Source organism: Callorhinus ursinus, unplaced genomic scaffold (assembly GCF_003265705.2).
Source record: "Callorhinus ursinus isolate GAN/ISIS: 27379988/994484 unplaced genomic scaffold, GSC_fseal_2.0 scaffold9, whole genome shotgun sequence".
Classification (NCBI taxonomy): Eukaryota; Metazoa; Chordata; class Mammalia; order Carnivora; family Otariidae; genus Callorhinus; species Callorhinus ursinus.
In genome coordinates, this window is record NW_027397071.1 from 675,595 (window position 1) to 701,817 (window position 26,223).

General features: G+C 45.8%; 1 protein-coding gene across 1 annotated transcript in view; it reads left to right on the plus strand.

The window, feature by feature from the left end:
- The first annotated feature begins 8,867 nt into the window (after positions 1–8,867).
- ZNF697 (zinc finger protein 697) overlaps positions 8,868–26,223 on the plus strand; it is a 28,893-nt gene continuing 11,537 nt past the window's right edge. The window contains exon 1 of the mRNA XM_025872632.2: positions 8,868–9,016. The gene's annotated coding sequence lies outside the window, so the exon portion shown is untranslated. The remainder of the gene's footprint in view (positions 9,017–26,223) is intronic.

A 26,223-nucleotide genomic window follows, 5' to 3' on the forward strand; every position in this document is an offset into this window, starting at 1 on the left:
TGCCAAGCTGTTTCTGGCCTCTGAGACTTTGTACTTAGTATTCCTTTGACCCAGAATCACCTCCTTCCTTTCCTCTGTCACCTGGCTAACTCCTACTGCTCCTTTCAGGCTTGGCTTGAAAGTTTTCCAGAAAATGGCTCCTAACCCCTAAGACTGGGTTAGGTGCCAGAATTACCCTGAATGTTTCCCTAATGCAACATGTCTGCATCATATCATTTATCACACTAGATTGTCATTAGGCCATTAAAGTGAAGGGGAGAAGTCCCAGACACTGGAGCTATGCTGTTGGGCTTCCAGGCCCACTAGGTCGGGTAAGATGGTGGGGATGTCTCATACAACCTGCCTCATAGGGTTGTCCGGAGAATTAAATGATTGATTGACAGATTCCTGTATGGAAGAACACAGCTTGGCACACAGTATCATATAATGTTTGCTGATTCTGGTGTTAAATATTATTATCTGTTTGGTCAACTCAAGCCTGTAAGCTCCTTCAGAGTAGAAACCATATTTTATTTACTGTGGTATCCCGGCACCATAAATGCTCTGTAAATATTTGTTGAATAAATGGATTTTTCTTTTCTGTTTCATTGAAGCCATATTGGGTGACCCTCTTGCTTGACCGGAGATAATAAACCCAGTGATGAAACCACAAGGATCAAGGAGAAAAGATGATGAGTGGGTGGGGGGTACTAGCCAAGTCGGCTGGAGGCTTAATGCAATCTTATTCAGCATAGGATAAAGTTTTGGTAATACCCTTTAAAAAGCTGTGGTAAAGGATAGGAAAATGAGCATGACAACGGAAGTAATCATTGCTGTCCAGTGCAGACACAAAGAAAATAAAACAGTTTAATCCCACTTCCTCATTCAGCTGTGAGGGCTGAGCCATGTTCTTTCCAGTCTGTCCACCCTTATAGATGCTTTCTTTTCCAGTCTGTCTCATTACCCCAGTGCTGCATCCACTGTCCACACTCTTCCACGTGGCTCACAGTGTCTTTTAGGACCTGAGCTCATGCTGATTCTCTAGCCTCTGTCATCTTGCAGGACCATCCTGCCCCACCCCCTCTGCTATGGCCCCTCGGTCTTTGTCCTCGCTGGGAGTGCCCTTCTGTTCTTCTCCAAGACTCGGCTCTCGTATCACCCCTGGGAAAGCAAACTCTGACAAGCCCAGTTTCTTTTGTGCCCCGATCGCTTGCCACGTAAGCCCACTCACAGAGTTCTCTCCCCGTGTGCTCCCCATGTGTCTTTCACCAGATTGCCATCAGGACCTGTGGCTGTCATTTTGGTGTCCCCAGTGCTGAGCACTGTGCACAAAGGGTGCAGGCATGGGTGGAGGGCTGCTGGGTGGAGCTTCCCGGCTCTGCCCTTCACACTCCCACACCAAATGTTCTCATTCCTGCCTCGTGGGCTAAAATTCAGCTTCTGAGGCTTACTTCTGAATAACCTTGGGCTAATGTAGCCTCTCAGAGCCTCCTTATTTGTGAAATAGAGCCTATTTGTGAACCTTAAATAGATGGTTCCTGGTTTATGATGAATTCCATGTAGATGATCATATCATCTGCAAATAACAGCTTTGCTACTTCTTCTTTAATGTTTATACCTTTGATTTTCTTGTCATGTTGGGTTGCATAGATTTCCAGTACCATCTTGAAGAGTAGCAGTGGTATTGGGTATTCTTATCCTGCTTCTAATCTTAGGGAGGGGGCATCTAAAGTTTCTACATTAAATCAGATACAGATTTGGGCGCCTGGGTGGTTCAGTCGGTTAAGCGACTGCCTTCGGCTCAGGTTATGATCCTGGAGTCCGGGGATCGAGTCCCACATCAGGCTCCCTGCTCAGCAGGGAGTCTGCTTCTCCCTCTGACCTTCCTCCTTCTCATGCTCTCTCTCTACCAGTCTCTCTCTCTCAAAAAATAAATAAAAATCTTAAAAAAAAAATCAGATACAGATTTGTTTTAAAAACTTAGTGAACTAAATATCTTTCTAGTTATTGAAGTACAGAGGTGCCTGAAAGATATACCTTGGCCTATATTAACCTAATTTTCCCCAGTACTCACAATTTATTTTCCTCCTCTACCCATCCTTGAGGGATGAGAGGTTCTAAGCTATTTGGAGCCCAGCTAGGAAACAAAGTCTTGTGATCATGCTAGGGGAAACATTTGTAGGAGGCAGACTGTTCTAGAGCTAGCCCTCAGCCAAGTTAATCGCGGCAAAAGCATTCCTTTCTCCTCCCTCTATTTCCTTTGATCGGATGGAAAATGCTCTCACTTATCCCATCCCCAGATTCTGGTCTAGGAAATAAGATAGTCTTCGATATCTGCATATTTTACTTTAATGAAATCTTCATTTTTACACATTATACTTTAATAAGAAGTTTACCTTAAAAGAGTGGATCTGGGGCACCTGGGTGGCTCAGTGGGTTAAGTGTCTGCCTTCAGCTCAGGTCATGATCCCGGGGGTCCTGGGTTTGAGTCCCACATCCAGCTCCCTGCTCAGCGGGGAGCCTGCATCTCCCTCTGCCTGCCGCTCCCCCTGCTTGTGCTCTCCCTCTCCTTCTCTCTGACAGGTAAATGGATAAAATCTTTAAAAAAATAATAAAAAAAATAAAAGAGTGTATCTAAGATAAGTTGCCCACCATGAACATTAATGCTCCTCACAGGTGCTTAAAAAAATATTTCTTCATTAAATGCATTCACCAAGTACCTTTTGAATTCCTGCTGTAGGAGCTGAGCACTGTGCTAGACTCTTGGGACAAAACTATGAATCAGAGAGACACAGACCACACTTTCGGAGTTTCCTAGCTAGCTGCACCGGAGAGACAAAACACAGGAAAACAAAGTTTATTAAAGTGTTTCAAACATGAGGAAAACAAAGGACTGAGAGAAAGAAGGGGAGTCTACTGTAGATAGAGTGGTCTGAGAAGCTCTCTATAAGGAGGGGACAGTTAGGTTTAGGGTGGGAAGTAGCTATCCACAAAAAGATTGGGACTGATGGTGGAGAGCCAGCTCTAGGCAGAGGAGGAAGAAAGGCCCAGATGTGGGAATCCAAGTTTTAGGGCTTAGGAAGAAGAAGCTAGATGCCACCAGAAAACAAAACATAAGAACAAAAAAAGCAAAGCTGTATGTTACCCAGTAATAAACAAGCCAAGTTACACAATAACCGTAAGGGTTGACAATCTTTTGTTGTTGTTGTTTATTTTTCAGCAAATGTGCCGATAGAAGGATGAGAACATGTCTTATCTCTTCCAAGTCAGGCACCGACTGATCCTCGTGTTCTGTGTCATTTTGACCCTAGAAAGTGGTCCGTTTCCCACACACAGTCCTAAGCAGCCTGGATGATGGAATTAGAAAGCGGGTACAGGTGTCTACTGAGAAAAAGAACAGTTCACCGATGCGCGGTCCAGGTGAGCCCATTCTTGCCTCCTGCTTCCCTCCCTCTTTCCTGAGTATTTTTTACCACAAGAGACACCAAAAAACATTCTCAGAGGAGTTTAGTTAGAGCTACTTCTGTTGAAGTGGGTAGATATCCAATTCAATTAGATAAATGAACGCAGTTAGGGTTAGGGACATTTAATCATTCATACATCTGACGAGTACAGGGACAGGTTGAATTCAAGATCTCAAACTTCTCTCTCTTTCTCTGTCTTTCCCTCTTCTCCACTCTTTTCTGTTTTGATGCCACATTCAGCCTCCAGCCTCTTCAGATTTATGTGGTCTTTTCAATTAGCAGCTCCAATAGAGAAAGAGGGCTTCTTTAACCTTAGCTTCTGGGTCAGTTGCCCATTCTGAACCCATCACTGGTCTGTGGGAGTGCCGACTGGCCCGCTGGGTTACAGACCTAGCCCTGGAGCTGCAGGACCAAGAGGTAGAGGTGGGGAAGGTGAAAGGCTATTCTAGACAAAACTGAAGTTGAGAGACGGAGAGTTCCCCCGAAGGAAAATTAAGGCATTTATTCTAAGAAGAGAAATGCAAGCTGAGCCAGCCAAAAATAAGAGCTGTGCCCTACAGTCCATCTCTTGGCTTCCTTTCTTCCATACACATGATTTAAAAAATGTCCCCACTTAATAGCATGTAAAGATTCTATGCATGCCTGAAAAGGTACTCACCCACACTCCAAAGGGAGAGAACTTTACTTTGGGTCTAGTTCCTAGTCCCTGACCTTTAAGTGATTTCTGTTCTTTCTGATACCTCCTGGCGAAACTACAAATCTGATGATTCCCCACACAGTCCGTGTAAAGTGGTAGAAGGGAAAATAGGGCAACTCCTACTTGAAAGCAAAGGAAAGGGAAAATAATAAGCAGTGAGACTGTCCTATAGGATGCATTCAACTCTGCTAATTAGAAATAGCAAGAATTACCTGCTCGCGAAAGGAATTGAGTTGTTGGGCCAATGGACCTGTCTCCACCTTAACTCTTGAGAAAGATTCTGATTGATTATTTTCATCAGTGACCATAACTGCAGTGGGAATTGGGGAGGGTTTCCGTTCTCAGGACTGAACTGCTTTAGCCACCCACTTGCCATTGTAGCTCAGCAATGTTGGAGTTCATCTACACTCCAGACCCTGGCCTGGAGCTTTCTGTCTTTTAATGAAGAACCTTCGGGTTGATTCACTCTCCAGTCTTCAGTTTAATGCCACCATCTTGACCTCTGCCTAGGGGCAATTGGAAACAATTAACTGGGATTGAGGAGGACTGACAGATTGGCCTCTTGATGCAAGGCTGGATCCTAGTGGTGAGCTCTTTTCATTAGGGTGATCTGCTTTAGAGCTGTCATTCAGGTGTAATTATTAATAGCACCCTCCCCACACTCCAAACTGTCCCATTTTGGATGATAAATTCTATGGTCACCCTACTTAAAATGTGGTTAATTCTTCCCTTTCTCAGGCAGGGATGGCACAGCTGGAGGAATTTGATGTAGACCCTGGACACAGTCTTTCCATGATGAGTTGTTGTTGTTGTTGTTGTTGTTGTTGTTAGCTTTCCTGCCTTTGCTGTTACTCTGGAAAGGGCAGAGAATTTCCTTTTTTCATCGTGGCATGGCTCAATATATCTGACTCTTGACCCTTTGGGTTTCCTGGCTAGAGTCAGAAAGAGCGTCTTTTAGCCAAGCTGTAATTTCTTCCTCCCTGCTTCTGCAGAGGCCACTTTCAACATTACCATGTCTCTTTCTTTTGAATATTTATAGACTCTGCAAGCAGTCCAAGCCTTCTAAAATGCTGACATTTGTCAATCAAGACCTCTAAAACTCCACCCTTGAAATGCTGGGACCTGGAGACCTTTCATTCAGTGTTCTGACTACCACATCACAAGGATTTCCAGTTCCCTAGGCTGGCACAGAGGGGTCCTTTTGCCTCTCATCCTTCCTCAATGTAGCCAGTTGCACATCGAGGGATCTGCACGGCAGCACCCCATACTCAGCTGTAGAGAACTCTCTTGGCTGCAAGAGATGGAACTTAACTCAAAATAGCTTAAGCCCAAAAGGGAATGTTCTGGCTCATCTAACAAAAAAATCTAGGGTTACCTTGGCTTCAGGAGTGATCAGACAGTATCATAAGGATTTGCTTGTGCATGCATTCTTGATCTCGGTCTCTCTATCTCTATGTTGCCCTTGTGCGTGTGTGCACCTGCAGGCACACACCCACCGTTCTCAGCTCTGCTTCCTCTAGTAGCTTATTCTTTGTACAGCAATGGAACGAAGTAGTTGGTAGGGGCTGATTATGTACCCACCACTGAAGCAGAGCCCCTCTCACAATGGTAAGGACTAAGGTGGAAAGGGGATTGTTTCCCCAAAGGTGCTGTTACCAAAAAAAGTGTGTGTGGCGGGGAGGATTGGATGCTTGTGAGGGTAAGGAAACAACAGATGTCCACCTTATGCTTGGAAGCTTAAAACACATAGGCAAATCTCTTCAGGTTCAATTCTCATTTTAAAAAGTGAGGATGAGTATAGTTACCTATTCTATCACAAAGTGAAGGGGGGAAAAAGGCGAGGGTAAAATTCGCTTAATTTTTAAAAAATATTTTATTTATTTATTTGACAGAGATAGAGAGATAGAGAGAAAGAGAGCAAGCACAAGCAGGGGGAGCAGCAGAGGGAGAGGGAGAAGCAGGCTCCCCTCTGAGCAAGGAGCCTGAAGTGGGGCTGGATCCCATGACCCTGGGATCATGACCTGAGCCAAAGGCAGCAACTTAACTGACTGAGCCACCCAGGCGTCCCAAATATTTGCTTAATTAAAAAATTAAACCCACAGGCTGAAAAGTGTATACTTTTCTGAAGTTGCCATGTGCCTTTGGAACCTGTTGTAGAATTGGAAAACTTGACCTCCATCCTGTGACACCAGGGAGCCCTTGTTTCCCTCCCCTCACGCCCTACTACCTCCCCTGAGGCCCTGAAGGGCGGGGGAGGATACATGACAGAGGGAGAAAGGAATGTCATTTCTGTCTGGTCTCAGACTTTGCCGATATTAGCTGGGAATGTGCAATTTATTGATGTCGATCTCAACATCTTCAGCAATGATATGTAACAGGAATTAGTTAATTCAACAAGTATTTGTTGAATGCCTGATCTCTCTCCTTCCTCCCTCCTCTGTCTTCACCCTCTGCCTCCCTCCTAGAACTTTCCCATCAGCTTTTAAACATCCCCAAGGAGCTCTCATCTTAAAAACTAAACAAATAAAAAGCCCACAAACAGAAACTGCCTTCCCCTTAGACCCTATTTCCTTCCCACCCCTTCACAACCAAATTTCACACACTAAGTGAGTGTCCCTATGTACTCTATTTGCATTTCTCGGCCTCTTGATCCCTCCTCTGGCCATTGCTGACCCACTCCTCATCTTGCTGGAACAAAAGAGTTTACAGAAAGAGCACTGCCGTCTGAGAACACAAACCTCTGTGTATGGCTCTGTTATAGCACTTAAATATTATGTGGTAACTGTCTGTGTGATGTCAGCTGGAGTATAAACTTTTTTTTTTTTTTTTTTTTTAAGTAGGCTCCACACCCAGCGTGGAGCCCAGGAATATGAACTTCTTGAGGGTTAAGACAGAACTTACTCAGTAAATGTCTTACAGTGGAATGTTAACATATGTCTACTCCGGGCATGGTGACTAACATGTAGTAAGTGTTAAATAGATCTTTACTGAAGTCACCAGTTAACCTGGGTTGGCAACAAAGAGACAGGTTTGGTATGGGATGGAGACGAGTGAAATTTTAGGTATCTTGAGCTAACTTAGAAATGTAGGAGGAGAATGAGGAGAGTGTGCTATATTAGAAGGAAGGCAGAAAATAGCTTTGCTGAGGGCGTAGCAGGCAATGTTAAATGCTACAGCAAGTGTTTCATCTTTTCAAACTGAACACTACAAGAGGTCGCTGGATTTGCCAAATGATTATCAATTATCTTTTTTTTCTCGGTGGTGGTGGAGGGGGCAGTTTCACTGGAATGTTACCAGACTGCAAACCCTTAGGAAGCAGTAATTTGTAGGGTCTGGCAAATGCAAGGATCACAGCACAATTAATTTAGGTGGACAGTCAACAGGGTGACATGCAGCAGGAACTTTGGGGAGGTAGGTAATCATATCTGCACACTTTTCACCATTGCTACACCTTAAATGGATCCAGCCCATCTTATCCGTGTGGTTAAGTATCTCCAGAGAAAGAACTACAGCAGCAAAGTGGATGCACTTTTCTTAAATGCACACTGAATCCCTCATGCATTTGTTCTAATTCACGTGCATTTGAAATGAGAGAGGCCAAGTGGCTAGGCAGGGTCATTATGATCTTCTCTCTGATTACTTTCAAACACATTTTGGAGCATGCTGGAATTCTTCCTTTCCTAGCTCCATCCATTACATTCTGATTACCCTCCTTAGGAGAGAGCACTGCTTTTCGTCATTAAGTCTCCATGTGGCCCTTCCTTGATTTTTCCCACGAGGGTCCCGGATATGCAGTTCCAGAATTAGACAGGAATTTGTGGAGGATGTTGAAGACTCTTGATAGGCTGGGCTGGAAGTGGAGTTCTCTCTTACAGTCAGTGCCCTCCTTCCCTAAACCCCCAATACAGAAGGCCATACAGTGGCCATCGCGTCTGTTCGTAGGGCCGACGAAACCGAATCCCAAAGGTGAATGAAAGAGAAGCAGAAATTCCGGCATGCTCCTAAATCAGCAGCACAGGGTTTGTGGGATTTTTTTTTTTTTTTAACGTGTCTTGGAGTTAATTCATGTAATTTGTTTTCAATCGCTTAATTTAATTACTTTTCTTGAAAAGATGCCTGGGACAAGGCCAATATCTGAGAGAGCAATGTCACCGGGTCAGGATCTGGAAACAATCAGCTCTTATGGTGTTAAGGATGAAGGGCCAAGATCTTAGGGAACCTGAATTCCTGGTGAGCAGTCAAGTTCTTTAATCCGCCCCCAGCAGGATTCCGGCGGTTTAAAAAAGACAAGGAAAAAGAAAAAGAAAATCTACTGAAAAAACAAGACAACTCAAAGCGAACCCACCCCAAACTTCCCCCTCTCTGAAGAAAAGGCGGCTCCCACCCCAGAGTCCTCCCGCACCCCGCGAAGGCTCCGCGGCAGGCCACCAGCTATCGGGGGCGGACGCGTTCACGGGGAGCGCGGACCCGGGCGCGCGGAGCCGCGCTCTGCTGGGGCCGCGGGGCGGGACCCAGGGCGCGACGCCCCCGCCGCTCCCCGCCCTGGAGCGCCGAGGGAAGGAGCGAGCGCGTGTCCTCGCGTGCCGGGTCCGGGTCCGGCCGGGGCGGCCTGCCGGGCGCCCGCTGCCGTGGTGGCAGGAAGTCCTCGGGAACTACAAATCGAGGCATGCTGGGAACGTTCCCCTGCTCCTCCCAGGAAATGTCCTTTGTCCAGCCCTACAGGAAGCCCCAGTGAGGAGTCAGTCGGGCAGCCAGCCAGTCTGCCAGCCAGCCCGCGGCCGTTGCAGCTGCTGCAGCCGCCGCACACGGGCAGACGCGCCGCGGCGCGGGGCTCCGGCCGGGGCGCGCGCTGCCCTCGCTCCTCGCCGCCGCGCAGGTAGGAGCGCGGCTGCGGCTGGGCTCACGACCGCCTGGGGCTGGGGTTACTCGGGACCCGACCCGACCGCTGCGGGGATGGGCTGTGCGCCTGGGAGCGGGTGGCGGAGCGGTTGGGCGAAGTTGTGCGGCGCACGCTGGACCGCTGTCCGCTCCCCGGGGGCGCAGGGGCCCCGCGCGCGTGGGGTGCTCTTGCGGCCCCGGAGCCCGGGGCTGAGCTCCCTCCGGGGTCTGTGGCGGAGGGGCGGGGAGGAGGCGGCTGAGACGCGAGGGAGGAGGAGGCAGAGCGGCGAGAGCCGGTGGGACCGTCCCGCCGACCACCGAAGGGGGCATCCGAGACCCTCGGAAAAGCGAAGCCCAGGGAGGAGCTTGGAAGGCAAGGAGAAGGTGAAAGGCTTTGTGTGCAGCTGCGGACAGGGACCGAGTGTGCTTCCCTCCCCTTGTCTGTCTGCTCCCCCAGCCCCGACTCCAAGCTGGAGGGGTGGGGGTAGGGCACTCCAAGGTGGGGGCAGCGGGTCATCTTGGGTCCCTGTGAGATGTGCTCTTCCTTTGCCCTCTCCGCTGCATTCTAGCCGACTCACATCCGCGGCTTGCGCTGCCATCAGACTGGGCAAATGACACAATAAGGATGAGTGGGTGGGGAGATGGGCAGCAGCTCGTCGCCCCGGAGGGTGGCCGTTTAGCTCTGGTAGACTTCCCAACCCCAGATGTCCATGTATGCCGAGGGATGGGTAGCGAACGGGGCAAAGGTGATCCGTTCACGCAAGGATAATGCTGTGAGTGGAGGCATGGGGAGGCGCGTGTTGGGAGGAGAGGGCGAGTAAGAGGTTGGGGGTGGGCAGCGGCAACAGGGGCGCTGAGTGTACCTAAGAGCCAGTGTACATTCTGGCCAGGCTTCGAGAATCGGGTTACCACTTCCTCTGGGACTTTCCACGATTTTCCTTTTTCCCAACTGTCCGCCTCCCCCCAGTAGTGAATCACCCACCCCTTGCTACATGAGCGCCAGGCTGGATTCAATTTGGTCATGTTGTATCCCGCCTTTATAGCGGACCTATTTGTCCTTTACCTGTGGGGTGACATGAATACGCTGCATGCACTCTGGCCTTATCCTCTTCCCTGGGGCACTGAGGGTGTGGTGAAGGCGGTCAGATAATGGCTAGCAAGTTAATAGTTTTGGAGGAGCTGTGATGGATGGGTGGGCAACTTTGAACGCGGCCCAAGTGTTACTGCTGTATCTGAACTCCCTTGGACCTCTGTTTCTTTTTCCCCTTCCCCCCCCCCTTTTTTTTAAATGCTGTACCCAGATGGTCACTGCCTTCTCTTAACAAGCCAACATATGGATATTAGTTAATGTGGAATATATTTTAAGAGCCAAATGGACCTTTAAAAATGCCACTTGGGTGGTGAGGTAGGAGCATCCAAGGCTCATGGTAAGGAGGATGTGGTAGGGCACAGAGCCCTGCACCTTGTATAAATGGTTTGTAGGGAGAACCACACTATTGACACTGATTTCTGTAGGAGAGATGAAGCATCCGAAGGTAAGGTAAGAATGGGGTGGGGGGAGGGGGAAACCCAGTTGTCCAGGCTGAGGGCCTTAGGATGGCAAAATAAAGGAGAAGAGTTCTGTCAGTTTGGAAGATGATTTCTAGTTGGAACATTTTGGCTGTGTGTGTGTGTGTGTGTGTGTGTGTGTGTGTGTGTATGTATATGGAGGTGGTTGTTGGGGGAGAATTTGATGTCAGAATTCCAGCTGGGCCCCAAAGAGAATAAGATGGCACCAGAGTGAAGCAAAGTGAGAAATGGGAAGTCAGGCCACCCTTTACGTTACACACAGGAGAACACTGATGGCCTTCAAAAACCACTGGGATTAAGGAGGTAAATGGAAACAAATCAGACTGAGGCAAACCAGCTGATGCCGCTGGAGTGAGGTGGTGGGGCTGATCTCACTGAAGGTGTATGACTAAGGCTGATGGGAGTTGCACCACATTTCCTCCCCCCACCCCCTAAGAAAAGCTCTTTGGGTTTCCTCAGAATCTACATGTTTGCCTAATTTCTAGCATCCAGTTAAGGGAAGGAGATAGGGCAAAGGTTGATGATAAAGATGATAAATTAAGAAAGATACTGCCTGCTCAGGGAGAGTGGAACCCTCCCTCCCCAAAACTGCAGTGCCGTTTTAAGAGGTCTGGAGCCTGAAGCTATGCCAGTGGTATGTGGGCTTTTCTTTGTATCTAAGATCCGACTTCTTTTCCTTCTTTTTTTCCCCCCCCCCCCCGCCCCAACAGGTTTCTTGGCACTATGTAATGTTAATGTACTCAGTATAAGTACCTCCTTTGTTTGGCATGCAAAACCCTTCACAGTTCTGTGCCCGCCTACCTCAGTCCTCCATTGGATCCAGGGCACCGCAGAATACCTACCCATTCTTGCAGCAAACAGCTCCCCATTTCCAGGCGCCACAGACAGTCTTCCACCAGTGTGTCTCCACCAGGTTGAATTCCATGCTTGTTAGGCATCCCTGCACCGCCTCTGATTAGTTTCTGCAAATCCTAGCCCAGCTGATGTAGTATGCTTCTGGAAGTCTTCCCCAGACCTCCCAGTCAGAATTCATCTCATCCCCATGGTACTTTGTATCCTTTGGATGACTCACATCTCTGGTTGGTCTTGTGATAGCTAGATGTTAATTTTATGCCCTTCAGACTGTAAACCACTTGAAGGCAATGGCTCTCTCTACCCGGTGCTTTATACCTAGCAGTGCAGAACAGATATTTGTTTGAAATGCATGAGTAAATGAGGATTGAGTGAAACAATGCATATGTCTTAATTTTTCTCTTTCCTTTTCTATAAAAAAAAGGGATGAAGCCTTTCTCATAGACCGGTGAGGATTCCTTGCAATTGTGAATCTAAAGCATCTGGTTTGTGATTGTCTGGTGCTTTTCCTTGTGCTCCTGGATTAAGAGGCCCTAAAAGGATCTATCATAGTGTCTAGTACAAAGACATTCATTTAAAGTTTGTTGAATAGGTTCTTTGCCAGCCTATGTTTTCAAACTCTTATAGACAGGGTTTAGAATGGATTAATCCCAGGTGGGTAATTAGTGACTTCTCACCTGGCTCCTGGACTGAGGAAGGTGACTGTTCCCTAAGTTGAGATGTGCTTTCTAGAAAGCAGCACCGCAGAGGCCATCCTAGTATTTTGCAGTGAAACCACTGACATGTCATGTTGCTTTGGTTGTTTTTATAGCCCGAGCCGCCCACCAGGATTAAAACTAGTTGTGTATAAAAGTGCAAGGCAGAGCAGACTCTCAGATTTTCCGCAAAGTTGCTGCCATCTTGTAGTCCCTCACTTAACCCTAACTGGACAGCTTTTCATGCTTCCTTTTTTAGGTGATGACAGCAACAGTTAATGGTTTATTGAACATCTGTGTATCGACAGTTGAACTGGGTAATTTCCATACATTGCCCTGATCTGATAACTTACGTATTATTATCTCCATTCAAAAACTGAGGAAATGGGGGCCCAGAGGGAAGTTAAGAAACTTGCTTCAAGTCCCAGTTTCTGATCTAGAGATAGGCTGGAATTTGGGTCTGTTGACTCCCAATCCTGTTCAGAATGGGTGGATCTTTGCTTACCCTGAGAGAAAATTGCCAGGTCTCTTTTCCTTCTTCCTCTGAGATCCCTCACTTTCCAGATTTCCTACCGGGAACACTGTTGGGTTTTTAAATCCATCCTAGCGGATCTCATTCTGAGAGGCACTGGTTTTTCATAAATTCATTGTTCTTACGCCCTTGAACGCCCATGGGCGTCAGTTAGAAAGCTCAGGTTCAGAACCCCTAATAAGACCGTGGAGCACACAACTGTTTGCCTGGAATCCTTTTCCGGTCTCTCCCAGACTGTCTGAATTCTTTCTGTTCCTCCCTCCTGGCCAAGACTTACCCTTTTCCAAGCCGCCTTTCCTGACACTCCAGGTCACATGCAGCCTCTCTAATTTTTTGCATTGTCTGAAATACCTGGAGCTCAAGGTCTTCCTGATGAAAGCAAGCCGGAATAAGCCCCCACACTGTGTGGGAATATTTGCATATTCCCTGTGCATGGCAGGGACTGTATGTCCAGAACACAGCCTGGCGGACGGTGGACCTTCAGGAACTGAGTTGAGTTGACAATAAATTGGTAATGATGGAAAATGCCGAAATATAGACACGAAACATCATTTGCATGCTGACAGTTTGGGAGAGAGGTCAGAGGGATCATTTTCTTAGTGAATTTTCATCCTTTTCACGTGACTGCCACAAGAAATAAGCACCTTCTGGGCACCTGGGTGGCTCAGTCAATTAAGCATCCAACTCTAGATGTCAGCTCAGGTATCTCAGCTCAGGTCTTGATCTCAGGGTCGTGAGTTCAAGCCGCATGTTGGACTCCATGCCCAATTTAAAAATTAAAAACACCTTCTGGAAATACACCAGAGCGGACCTGTGTGTTGCTGAGTTTCACGAGCTTCAGCTTGACTAACAGCGTCACTGCTAAGTGATGATGGTGTTTTATTGATATTGGGTAGTATGGGTGGGGCCTTGGCTCCAGGGCCTCCCCCCTTGATGTCATGCCCACCTCTACCATAATCTTGTAGGAAGGGCCTTCTGTTGCACATCTCAGATCAGAAGTTTCCCTGCTTCTGCAGATACGGTTGGGGGAAGCAGGAAGTAAGGCTAGGGTGAGGGAGGAAGAGAGTTCATCCCATTTTTACCTCTGGGAGAGTAGCATCACTTGGGTGGGGTATGGATTTGGGCTTTATCGCATCATGTATTAATGGGGATGGTAAAATGGTTAGCGGCCTTTCCTCTTCGGGTGGAAAAGGCTTTTACCCACCACAAGATTGCATCCATCTCCCCAGGCTGACTGCCACCTTTTCCCCTGACCTTAAGACTACACAGCACTTTGGAAGCCTGGGTATAAACACAGTGTGCCGTGGGATTGTTATTAAGCACATGAGTCATTTTAAAGGCAAATAGGATAGTTCTTGGGATTCCTACATTTGTTCGGCAAGTCATTGACTGTGTATCCATAGGCTAGCAACAGTGTTCCAACTAGGTGTGTGGAAGGGCCACATGCAAGTCTTCGTGTCCCTTCCTGCAAAGGGCAAAGTGTGCATCTTATATAGCCCTATACCTGCAGCTTTAATTTGCTAAAATATATGTAGTTAGGGGGAAAGGGCCTACTTGTATTCAGAGAGGCATTTTAGATATGTATTGTCTTCGGAGAACTTCATTAGGATCTTACTGTTAAGTTAGAAAACAGGAGCCGTTCTTCCTGGGTTTTATTAATAAGAAAGGTGTCACTTTTATCTCAGTGCTGTGCATATTCAAGTGGTTAGCACACCTTTGTTGCTTGATAACACTTAGGCGGGGCACTAGTGGAAGAACACATTGTCATTTGTTGACTTTTCCCGCCCACTGTACCTAGGAACCTTTGTGTATTTCAAAGGATCACTCTTTTTTTTCCTGGTCTTTTCTCTCTTTTTTTGATAATCTCTCAGCCAGGTGTTGACAGTGATTTCTGGTAGCAGTAGGTGATTTTAAGAGCAGTAGATTTTTGGGACACCTGGGTGGCTCAGTGGGTTAAGCATCTGCCTTCAGCTCAGGTCATGATCCCAGGGTCCTGGGATTGAGCCCCGTGTCGGGCTCCCTGCTCAGCAGGAAGCCTGCTTCTCCCTCTCTCTCTATCCCTCTCCCTGCTTGTGCTCTCTCTCTCTCTCTCTCAAATAAATTTTAAAAAATCTTAAAAAAAAAAAAAAAGCAGTGCATTTTTAAGATTATTGCGTTAGAATGTAACCTCCAAAGAGCAGAACCCAGAATAATGGGTAGCACATGGTAAATGTTCGTTAACTTTGTTAGGTGAATGAATGTGTTATATTTTAAAACATTTCATTTTGATTTTTTCCTAATATGAAAATTGGCATTGCCAATTTTCTACAGTGAGGTGTGGCAAAGGGTGCATGCTTATATGTTCTGTAAGCAGAGAAATAGATATAATTTTGTAAAAGGTAGCCTTATTTTGAGATCAGTTTTAGGTTCACAGCAAGGTGGGGCACAAAGTAGAGAGAGTTCCAGTGTGGCCCCTGCCCCTACAAATGCACAGCCTCCCCCTTTATCAACCTCCCATACCAGAGTGGTATGTTAAAATCCATGACTCTGTATCGACACATCATTATCACCCAACGTCCACGGTGTATTTTAGCGTTCACTCTTGGGGTTGTACATTCCAGGAGTATTGATAAATGTATAATGACATCCTAGTATCAAACAGAATAGTTACACTGCCCTAAAACATCCTTCTCTCCCCTCTAACTCCTGGCAAACACTGTTCTTTTTACCATCTCCGTAGTTTGCCTTTTCCAGAAGGTCATATAGTTGGAATCATAGAGTGTGTAGCCTTTTCAGATTGGCTTCTTTTCACTTAGTAATAGACGTCCCCCTATGGCTTGTCCTGACTTGAAAGCTCATTTCTTATTAGCTTTGAACAATATTCTGTTTTCTGGAGGTACTGCAGTCTGTCTGTTGATCTGTTGAAGGACATCTTGGTTGCTTCCAAGTTTTGGTGATTATGCATCAAGCTGCTGTAAACCTCCGTGTGCAGGTTTTTATGTGTGGATATAAGTTTTTAACTCATTTACATATGAGTCATATAAATATAATTTGTATATTGTATAAATACCAAGGAGTGAGAATATTGGATTATATGGGATGAAATGCTGAGTTTTGTAAGAAACTGCCAATCTGTCTTCCGAAGCGGCTGTCCCATTTTGCATTCTTAGCAGCAGTGAGAGTTCTTGTTCCTCTGCATCCTCACCAGCATTTGGTGTTCTCAGTGTTCTAAATTTTTTGCTATTCTGATAACTGCGTGGTGGTATGTTGTTGTTGTTTTAATGTGTAGATCCCTGATGACATATCTCGTTGAACATCTCTTTACAGGGCTTATTTGCCATCTGTAGATCTTTGGTGAACTGTTTAGATCTGCTGCCCCTTTTTAAATCAAGTAGTTCATTTTTCTTACTGTTGAGTGTTAAGGGTTCTTAGTATATTTTAGATAACAGTCCTGTATCAGGTGTGTCTTTTGCAAATATCCTCTTGCAGTCTGGTTTGTCTTCTTATTCTCTTGATTTTTTTTTATATATATATGAACTTTTCTTCTGTTTTTTTTTTTTTTCCTTTTTGGTGAGTGTACATGTGCCAGATCCATTTTAATGTAAAACCAGCTTACCCCAGAAATGAGAAATCACATGTGAAATAAACCTGAAGAAATGCTCCCCTACTTTTTTTTTTTTTTAAATAAGGTAAATGTCAATTGAATTCTACCAGACTGTGGCCTCAGCCTGGACTAGCTTGGGGGCAGTTGCTATAGGAACTCTTTAATTCCTGTTTCCCTACTCTCTACTAGGTACTGTGTGTATTCATTGAATTGGTAGTTTGGTGAATATTTCTGGTCTCCTACTTTCTGTAGAGCATGTACCCTTTTTACAAACTCCTTCAAGAGCCTATGTGTGTCTCATAGCTTAATTCTGGACCCTTAGGAAAAGGGGTTTCTAGGCTGATGACTGCATGTAGGTGAGAAGAGAAATCAAGACATGCATGCCTTTCCTATAGTAGTAAGAAAACCAAACCAAAACACACAAAACTCTTGAAAACTGCCAGAGAATACGCTTTGGTCTGAGTAGACACTTTCAGTGTTAAATATCAATTTTTCTTGTATTTGATTGTGCTTCCTGTTGTGCTCCCCACAGACCCCCTCCCCAACGAAGCAACTTCTGAAGTTGTTAGTCTTTTTTCAGTCATCATTTAATTTTTGTTAATTCTAGTCCTGTCTTTCCTCCAGGGGTGAGAGAGAGGCCTGGCCGACTGGCAGAGTCTAGTGGCATTTCCCACCATAAACACGAACACAGCTCTGTGCCACCTCTGTTCTTTGCAGAGCTGAACTGAGTGTTAAAATCTTGGAGTGGAGGGAAGAACTCCTGCAGGACAATTGGATGCAAACAAGGGGTGCTGGCATTGGGCCAAGGGATGCAGGCTCCTTTTTCGAGAACATTCTGTCTGACTTCTGAAGCTAATCACCACTTTCTATCATGTCTACTTATTTAGCAGGATAATTAAGCATGCTTGGCTCTTGATGCTGACAGGTTACTGGATCCTGTTAGGAGAGCGAGGGTGTTTCTAGGGCTCTGCCTTACCTGATGTGATCTTGGCCAGATCACTACGTTTCCTGGTCTTGTTAGTTCTTCCCTTTGAGACTGAGGGAGAGAAATAAGTACACCTAATTCTATCCATTTCAAGAAATATTTGAGGGCTCATTATGTGTGGGATAACCAAAGTGAGTAAATCATTATGTGCCCAACAGGAGCTCTGGCCCTTGGGAGGTGGGAGGGAGATAGAAATTATTGTAACTCTGGTTATATTTTAAAAACTAATATCAGATAGAATAAGATAAGGAAAAGTACCTTAAAGAGTCATATGACGTGAAACAATAATAATCCTCTCTGAGCACTTAACGATAATCCTACAGAGTACATACAGTTGTGACCCATTTTATAGATGAGAAAAACCAAGGCTCGAAGAGCAACTTGCTTAAGGTTATAGAGCTAGAGGCTGGATTCGTACAAGTGTTGTGGCTCCAGAATCTGAGCTTTTAACCACTCTAGGTATTGCTTCCCTCCAGGAAAGGAGAGACTGCATCCTGCTGTTCTCTGAGGAGGAACCTTCTGCTGAGGGCATAAAGCAATCCCTTTTGCCTGGGGTCAGCTGATGAGAGGTCAGGGAGAGGTAACTTAGGCTACATTCTTGAGGGCTTGGAGTTTGTGCTTCTTTGAGGACTCTGGCAGAGTCAATTAGAGGTTTGGGAGCAGGGGATATGAATGGAGTGGCAACTATGTTTTAAGATGGATCCAGCAGTGGTTACATCCAGCAGGTGGATGTAACTGGTGAGAGTGTCTATGGCGATGATAGTGGCCACAGAAAAAGGAAAGAAGTAAAAGGAAGGACCAGGCAATTGATTTGATTGAAAGGGGTGACGAAGGGTCAGACTCAAGGGTTTTGAGCCTCTCCTCGAGTAAGGACAGAGAAGCATTAACAGAAATGGGCACTGTGAGGAGCTGATTTGTAATAAAGATTGGGGAAAAGGACTACTGTTTTTTGGTGTGATGAAGGTCAGATTACATTGGAAATTACAAATGGTTACCTTACAAATGGAAACTCATTTAGTCTTCGCAATGGCCGTTGAAGGTCACTTGTTTTTCTCATTGCATAGATGAGCAAACTATACCTTAGAGAGGTAAGTAACTGTCCTAGGGGCAAATGACATATAAGTGGCAAACTTCTACTTGAACCCAGGTCTGTTGATGCCTCCTGTCCTGTGTCCCATGTGACATGCAGGGCAGCACGTCAGGACAAGGAGGGGTATTAAAGCTCCTCAGTTGTGATGCTTAGTGCATCATTAGAAACATGGACCTGGAGTGCATATCAGGGCTGGGGGCAAGGGGTTCAAATTACTGAGGTCTCTGGACAGAGGTGTTTATTTAAAACTAGGGAAAAGGGCTGGGCGATTGAGAGGTGAGAGAAGAAAAGGTAAACAAGAACCTTGGGGGTTGACTTGTTTTAGGAGTTAAGAAGAAGAGACAAAGTGGTAAGTGATCATGAGAAGGACTGGGACTGTGTAATAACATGGATGCTCAGGAAGGAGAGAATTTCCAAGGAAAGTGTCTCAACAGGATTTCTGCAGTCATTTATCAAATCCCTGTTATGTGTGCCAAGCACTTTACAGTGTTGATGGTGTTAACCTTAAAAATGAAAGTCAGTTATTTTACTAGCAAAATGGGTTTCTTTGGGAAAAGTAGAGAACTGTAATTTGAGACATGAAAGCTATGGCAAAACCATAGGCAAGTCTAAGAAACAAAGGAGAGGAACATTATTTGATGGAGAAGAAGAAGGAAGTGGACAGAGGTTGTTTTGAATTCAGGTCAGCTGCAGAAAAGTCCCAAGTCTAGGCTGGTGACCCTTTCTCATTGGCTGAGTTGCAGGGTAGTTGATTTCTTGCAGGAAATTCAATGTACATCTTTCCCGGTTGGGGTCTGTAATTGACAATGCTTCCTTTAATTGACTTGAGTAGCAGGGCTGTCTCTTTGAGCCTCTCCTTCTACCTCCAGACTCTACTTTAGCGAGGTTTTCCTTTATTAATTTAAACAATGGCAAGATCAGAGGAGAAGAGACCTTTGGATTTGGAAGTTTGAAAATTAGAGCCGGTACTGATGTGAGCCTGACTCTCGAAATGTTAGCAGTTAATCCTGTCTGCTGAGGCGGCTCACACCTGGGAAGCCCACAGTTAACTGGGAAACCAATGTGTCCGTGGTGATGATGAAGCGGTGTATCAGGGCTCACTGGCAGCAATCCCTCCATGTCCCGGGAGCCTGTGAAACTTGTTGGCCAAAAAATGGCACTGCAGAAGGGAATGTAGTATAGTTTGATCATTGGTTTGGGGCATTTAAAAGATGATAATGTGAGGGAAAAGTGCCCCTTCTTAGAGTTTCATGGTTTGATAGAAGAATGTCTTTTAAAATTGTTTTAAAATGGCATAACCAATACTGATTCTTCAGGTTGATGCTTCCTGGGCTTTCTTTTCTCTCTAACCCTCTCTCCCTCTCTCATGATGACTTTTCTTTCAAATGCTGTACCAAGGACTTGGAATCATTAACTGTTTACCATAACACTCCATTAAGTCAAAGCTCATTCAAATGACTGCTTTATTCTAGCCAGTAAGATGTCTGTTTTGTCTAAGAAAAAGTTAAATCAGAGACAATTTCAAAGCATCACACGAAGATAAGTTTGAAGAACATTTTCTGTGGTTTTTTTAGAGGCAAGATAATTAAAATAGAAAAAAAAAAATAGCAGGAGTCTGGAAGAGAACAAGGAAGTGCTGTATCAGTAAATCCAGAGCACTAAACCCATAAATATGATAGAGCTGGCTGGGAGAGTTCCGTGCAGGGGAGATTGAACTTCCAAGGAATCATATAACCTGGATGGTAGTCACAATTCTGCCACCAACTCACTACCTTTGTGAATTCAAACAAGCCACCGATTTTCCCCTAGTCCTCATTTGAGGGATACTTTAAAGACCTATTCAGCAACAACAACAAAAAATCCTGAGATTGTCCATTGTCTGTGGATATTGTCTCTTCAGCAAAATTTAGCTTGGGGGTTGGCCTGCTCCCACCACCTGGCCTGCTTCTGCATCGCCTCCCACACAGGGAATGCAGAGCTATTACAGCAGAAGTGAAAAGATGTAACAGAAAAGAGGGTGAATCTGAGAAACTGTCTTTGTAGTAATGGGTCATGTTGGATGAGTATGGGGGGTAGACTTTTTTACTTGCCCTTAGGTGTGAACCAGGGCTCCTGATATTGTGGAGTTTTTTGATACTCCCAGAATCCCCCTTTTTTCACCTGGGTATTTCCAAGTTATTATTTGCAGGCTGGATGACTTTGCGAACACTTTGAAGATTTGTTAGGAATGAGTTGGCAACTTTGGCCAGATTTTAGTTCTTTTTCATTTGAGAAAAGGAGGATTAGCTAACAAAGCATTTTGTGTCCTGGGTAGGTAATGGCTTGATTAATGTGCTTTGACTCACTGGCCAAGTAAGCAGCTGATTGGGAGCCATAAACCCAGGGTCAAACTTGTATAAATTAGCTACATCCCAGAGAAGCAGTGTGTTAGAGGCTTGAAGAGCTACTTAAGGCCCTCTTAGTGCACCTGCCCTGTAACACAAGTGATGAGGAAGTGAAAAGCAGGTGAGGTAATGATGGGGGTGTGGCGGCAAAGCATCATCGTGAGAGTTTCAGCCAAGCACCATAGGCTGTGGGGTTGAATAGAAAGGGGATTTGGAACAAAAGTTGCGATGTCAGTGATTTAAGCTTGAGTCTGCCCTTAACTGGTACATTCATGGGTAATTCACTTAACCTTTCTGAGACTCTCTTGCCTGATGCATCTGTAAAATAGGGTGCTGGGCGAGACCAGCAAACCAATCAGGCAGGTTGCCCTCATGCTGCACCCCTCATTCTGCTCTAGCCCTTATTTGAAATTAACTGGCATTTTTGTCTCTGCTTCCACCTGATTTTGGATCTGCTGTCAGTATCTTCTCTTCTCCACCAACCCACCAAAAGATTTCGTGGCATAAGGTGGTGCTGTGGGCTTTTGTCCCTCTTCCCCAAAACCATTGTGGATTTCTGAAATAGTATGCTAGGGAAAGTATCGTGAGTCCTGTGTTGCAATGGTTTATTGCTGGGTTTTTGTTTTGTTTGTACGCCGTGAATCCTTTCAGAGTCCAAGGGAAAGAAAGCTATGGGTCTTCTCATCAGAAGAAAGTTGCTGCCGACACCTTCAACAAAAGGTTTCAGAGAGTTCATGGACTCTGAAGGCCCTCAGGCTAAGAACCCACGCGCAAGAAAAATACCATTATTCTATTTCCAAGCTTGTACAGGACTGCTGCTCTCTCCAGGAAATGCTAGGAGCTGGAGGTAAAGGGGACCTAAGGAACTCGAAGGGTCTGAGCCTCACAAATGGCTTGGGAACTATCGTGTTGGAGCCGTGAATGAGCCCTGGACAACAGTGTCCTTGACAAGCGTGCCACTTCCTGGGGGAAAGCTGTGACCCGTGACAAATTCCGTGTACCCTTCGCTAAAACGGATGAGATCTGTGAGCTTCTGGTTTCCAACTTAAAGTGGGAACATGATACCTTCTTGCTGCTCTCTTTGTAACTTGGTGTGAGTAAATTTGGGATGGCATTTCTCTGAGAAGTACACTATCTAAATTTAAAAGTTCTGTTTGGGCCAGTAAAGTAATTCTGTCCCTGCCCGAGTTCATCTCATGGAGATCACATTTTCATACATCACTAGTTCGTGTATTAGCTCCCTTTTTACCGACACACACCTTAACATTTTTCATGCCCTTAGAAGATCATTCTGGGGATGACCAATTATCGGTGTACTCAGTCTGTTGGATACTCACTCACATCATTTCATCGCTTTGACTTTCCTGGGGATAAAGCATTCCTCTCGCGGACTCCTAGCCAGGTTTATTTCCCCCTTGGTCTTCGGTATAAAGTTGCTGAGCTAATGGTGGAAATAAATAAGCACCGGCTGTGGCAAGATCCTTTTCTGAGTTCTTTGGAAATACAAAAGTAGATGAAAGTGGACACCGTTTCCTGATTCTGTTTGCATCTAACAGCTCTTCTTCTGTCTCATAAAAAGAAAAAAAAAATCTCCAAAGCATCGAAGTTAAGGTCCTTTAATCTCTTTACCCCACTGCCTCTGCCCCCAGGTCTCATGGGCTCTGCTCAGTATTGAGCATTGTAATCTGTCCTGATTTGGCATACTTCGTAAAAGCAAGCTCGTTCTTTTGTGGAAGTCACTGACCGTTGATTACAGTCTGTTCAGAATTTAAATGAATCTAATCAACCTTCAATTTCAGAAACAAAAATGTACATTTTCTGTTTTAAAACTTTTTGTTAATAACTTTTCTAGCAAACACGAAAGTAGGTTTCAGCTTCACCAGTGATCAGTGGATGGCCATCTTGTTTCATCTGCATCCCTGCTCACTCACTCCCCTTTGTCCTGGAATTCCAGACATTTCATTTCAAATGAAGCAAATTCCAGACATACCATTTCCCCCTGTAAATATTTCATGGTGTATACCTTTACCTTTGTAAATTTACTCCCAACACCAACACCTTAAAAAATGAACGAGTTTCTTACTATCAAATATCTAATCAGCATTGGCAATTTCCCGACTGTCTTATAATTTGTTTTTGTACTTTTGTTGAACTGGGATTCAAATAAGGTCTATGCACTGATGTTGGTGGATTCATCTCCAGTTTCTCGACATACACGTTTCCTTCCTTTCTCTTTATCGTTCTTGCTAATTTTCTCATCGTTGTTGATGTGTCTCTTATAGTTCCTATGATCTGGGTTTTGCTGATAATGTTATTTTTAAGGAAATAAGAGTAATGCGCAAGTACGTACTTGTTAAAAAGGGGGTTGTCAGTGTATATAAATGTTTCACTTTTTGCTGAAAACAGCCTAGCTCTAGAGTTTACAATTTAATTAGGCAGGGAAATGGAAGCATCAGGAGACGTCGCTACATTTTTATTCCTGCTCTCTCTTTGTTTGAAGACACCTTGGCAGATTGCATGCAGAGGCGTCACCCACTGCTGAAATGAACTGGGCTGGAGCACCAGCCATTCTTCATCAACACCACCAAACAGTTATTTTGGGCAGAGAAATGGAAGAGCGGTTTTGCCTGTTGAATCTGTAGAGGGAAACTGGGGTGATTGAACATATGCATCAAACCCTTTGGTCCCAACGCTCCTCTCTCCCTGTTGTGGTGAGCATCCTCTTGAGGACTGTTCATTCCAGTGGAAATATGATCACGGGATCATCTGGGGTGGAAAAGACTTCTGTGGTCCCCTGGCCCCATCTGGTAACCTTAACAAGGATTCCAGCATCAACTCTCCAGAAGAAAGCTGTTTGTTAACAACTTCCATATCCCGCATACACCTGCTGTGCATTCTAAGTCGGCTTTCTCTTTTGTCCTTTAGTGAAACAGATTGTTAAACTTTGTCTGTCTCTGCAGTGGGAGTGTGTGCCTGTATCCATATATGTATCTGTGTAGCTCTTCAGTTAAGATTAATTTTGATTCTTCCCTGTTGTCCTGTAGAGTACACACACACCCCATTCAACTATCCATATATAGGAATGGTTTTTATAAAAAGGAAGATGTTTTTAATGAGTAAGTTTTGACTTATGGGATTATTGTAGACTTTTTTTTATTGTGTGTAATGATTAATTTTATGCATCAACTTGGCTGAGCCAATAGGTACACAGATACTTGATCTAACATTCTGGGTGTTTCTGCGACAGAGTTTTGGGGTGAGATTAACATTTAAATTGGTAGGTTTTGAGTAAAGCAGATTGCTCTCCATAATATGGGTGGGCCTCATCCAGTCAGTGGAAGGCCTGACTAGAACAAGAAGACTGATTTCCCTAAGTAAGGAGGAATTCTCCAGCAGACAGTCCTTTGGACTAGAACTGGAGTATCAGCTTTTCTGGATCTCCAGCCTGCTGGCCCACCCTGTAGATTTTGGACTTGTCAGTCTCTATAATTACATGGGCCAATCCCTTATAGTAACTCCCTGTATGCACATCCCGTTGGTTTTGTTTCTCTGGAGAATGCTGACAAATGGTGTGGGGGGACAAAAAAGCAAGTCGGTATATGCCCTGGATTTATCTAGCTGGCTGTTCTTGAAGTGGTGTTTTCTATTAAAAGGATCACGGGAGAGGCCATCAGAAAATTGAGGTTCTGGCCATAACTCTTCTAGGAAGCTGTCTTTTGGTTCCTGACCTGGTCATTTTCCCTTTCCAAGCCTTACTTTCCTGTCTGTAGAAGGAGTTAGAGCTAAGGGATTTCCAACTTGATGTTTCCGTGAAATAACAGATGTCGACCATTTGACCCAGCTACCGAGGAGGTATCTGAAACCGTTCTTCTGAGGACTGCCCGAGTGCTAGATCAGAAAAGAAGCTGAGGATGTATACAGCAGTGGTGGTGGTACAATGCCAAGCACAGTGAAGGAAAAAATCATGAACAGAGGGGATACTCTGTGCATCAGGTAGGACATTCTAATCATTTCAGTGTAAAGCATCGATGAGTAAATTGCATTAGAACCTGCAGCTTTCATTTCTTCTCCTCGAAGGGCAGATGGTCTCACTTTGAGGGCCCTCAGAATCTGCCTCTGAATTTCAGGAATTCTTATTTTTTGCAGAGGGAGGAGGGTGATGGTGAAGACTTGACAGCTGTGACAAGCTGAGGCCCTCCGGCCAAACTGAGGGGCTCCAGCACAACCAACAGACAGGAAATGCCTGACCCTAAGGACATTTGAGCTATTCTTGACCAAAGAGATTGGAAGGCATCTCAGACTAGCTCTGGCCAATGGGATTGTAAATTGATTTCTCTGTTGCCTGGGTTTGAGCCTTTCTCTTTTTTCAACTTGGGCTTTTCCCTCCAGGTAAAAAAGCAGTAACCACAAGGAGGAAACCGTATTATTTTAGCTTCTCCTGTCTGGTGAGTACTCAGTAGTTAGCTGCAGTAATCTTTTGGCTTTCTGTGGGAAATTAACGTTCACCTCATGTGGCAGCCTGCCACTCGGGAGGGTTGGCATTTTGGGTTGGACCGTCTGGGTGTGTGACTGGGGAAGTTAGTTGCCCCCTGTGGATGTGGACACACTCTTCTTGATCACTGGAGGCATCCAGGCTAATAGGGTCAGGGGGATTTCTTTGCCCTTGGGGTTCTTTCTAACCACAGGCTCACCATGAGGACGCAGGACCCTGATGTCCATCTCCCCAGAGAGGCTAGTGCTGGTTGACCGTTTACTCAGTTGGTGCTGAGGACTGACAAATGATTAACCCCCTGGAATCCCTGGTTAGACCCCAGTTATGGTCATGAGTTCAGCCTTTTGAACCGCAGACTTAAATTGTTTTTCCAGCATTCTCCCCAGTCCGGCGTCCCTGCCCGGGCCTCTGCTATGGAAACTCCCCAGGGAGCGGCTGGTGCGCAGGGGGCGTGGGAAGTGAAGGCTGGAGGCTTTGGGCGGCTGTGGGGGAGGCGGGGAGGCCAGCCTGCCGACGCTGAGGTAAGGAAGGCACCCTCGAGAGGACAGGGAGACCGGAAAGGCGCTGCAGCCTGGAGGAGGCGGAGTGGGAGCCGCTCCTGGCCCTCTGCCCAGCCACTTCCTTCCCCCGACATGACAGCCCTGCTGGCCTGGGCTCCTGGCCACCTGGTAGTGGCCATGGCACATGACTCCCCCACCCGGCCCGGCCAGAGCCTGTAGGGGGAGGTCTGCATGCCGGCCGACCCCTCCACCTGCCCAGGGCCCTGGGTGGGCCATGCTCTGCTCCCCTCCCCCCCCGCCGCCCCGCGGCTTCCCAGGCTCAGCGTGCCCTTTCCGGGCAGCAATGCCAAGGCAAGGGGCCAGGACATGCTGGCTGGACTCCTCACAATACCGGGAGCTCATCTGCCGAGCCTCGGTGTTCTGTATATGTAGAACTGGGTGGGTGGCCCTCCGTGTTTGCCTCCCAGAATTACTGGATTATTAGAGTCAAATGAGCTGCATGGCCCACGGGGGAGACCGTCTC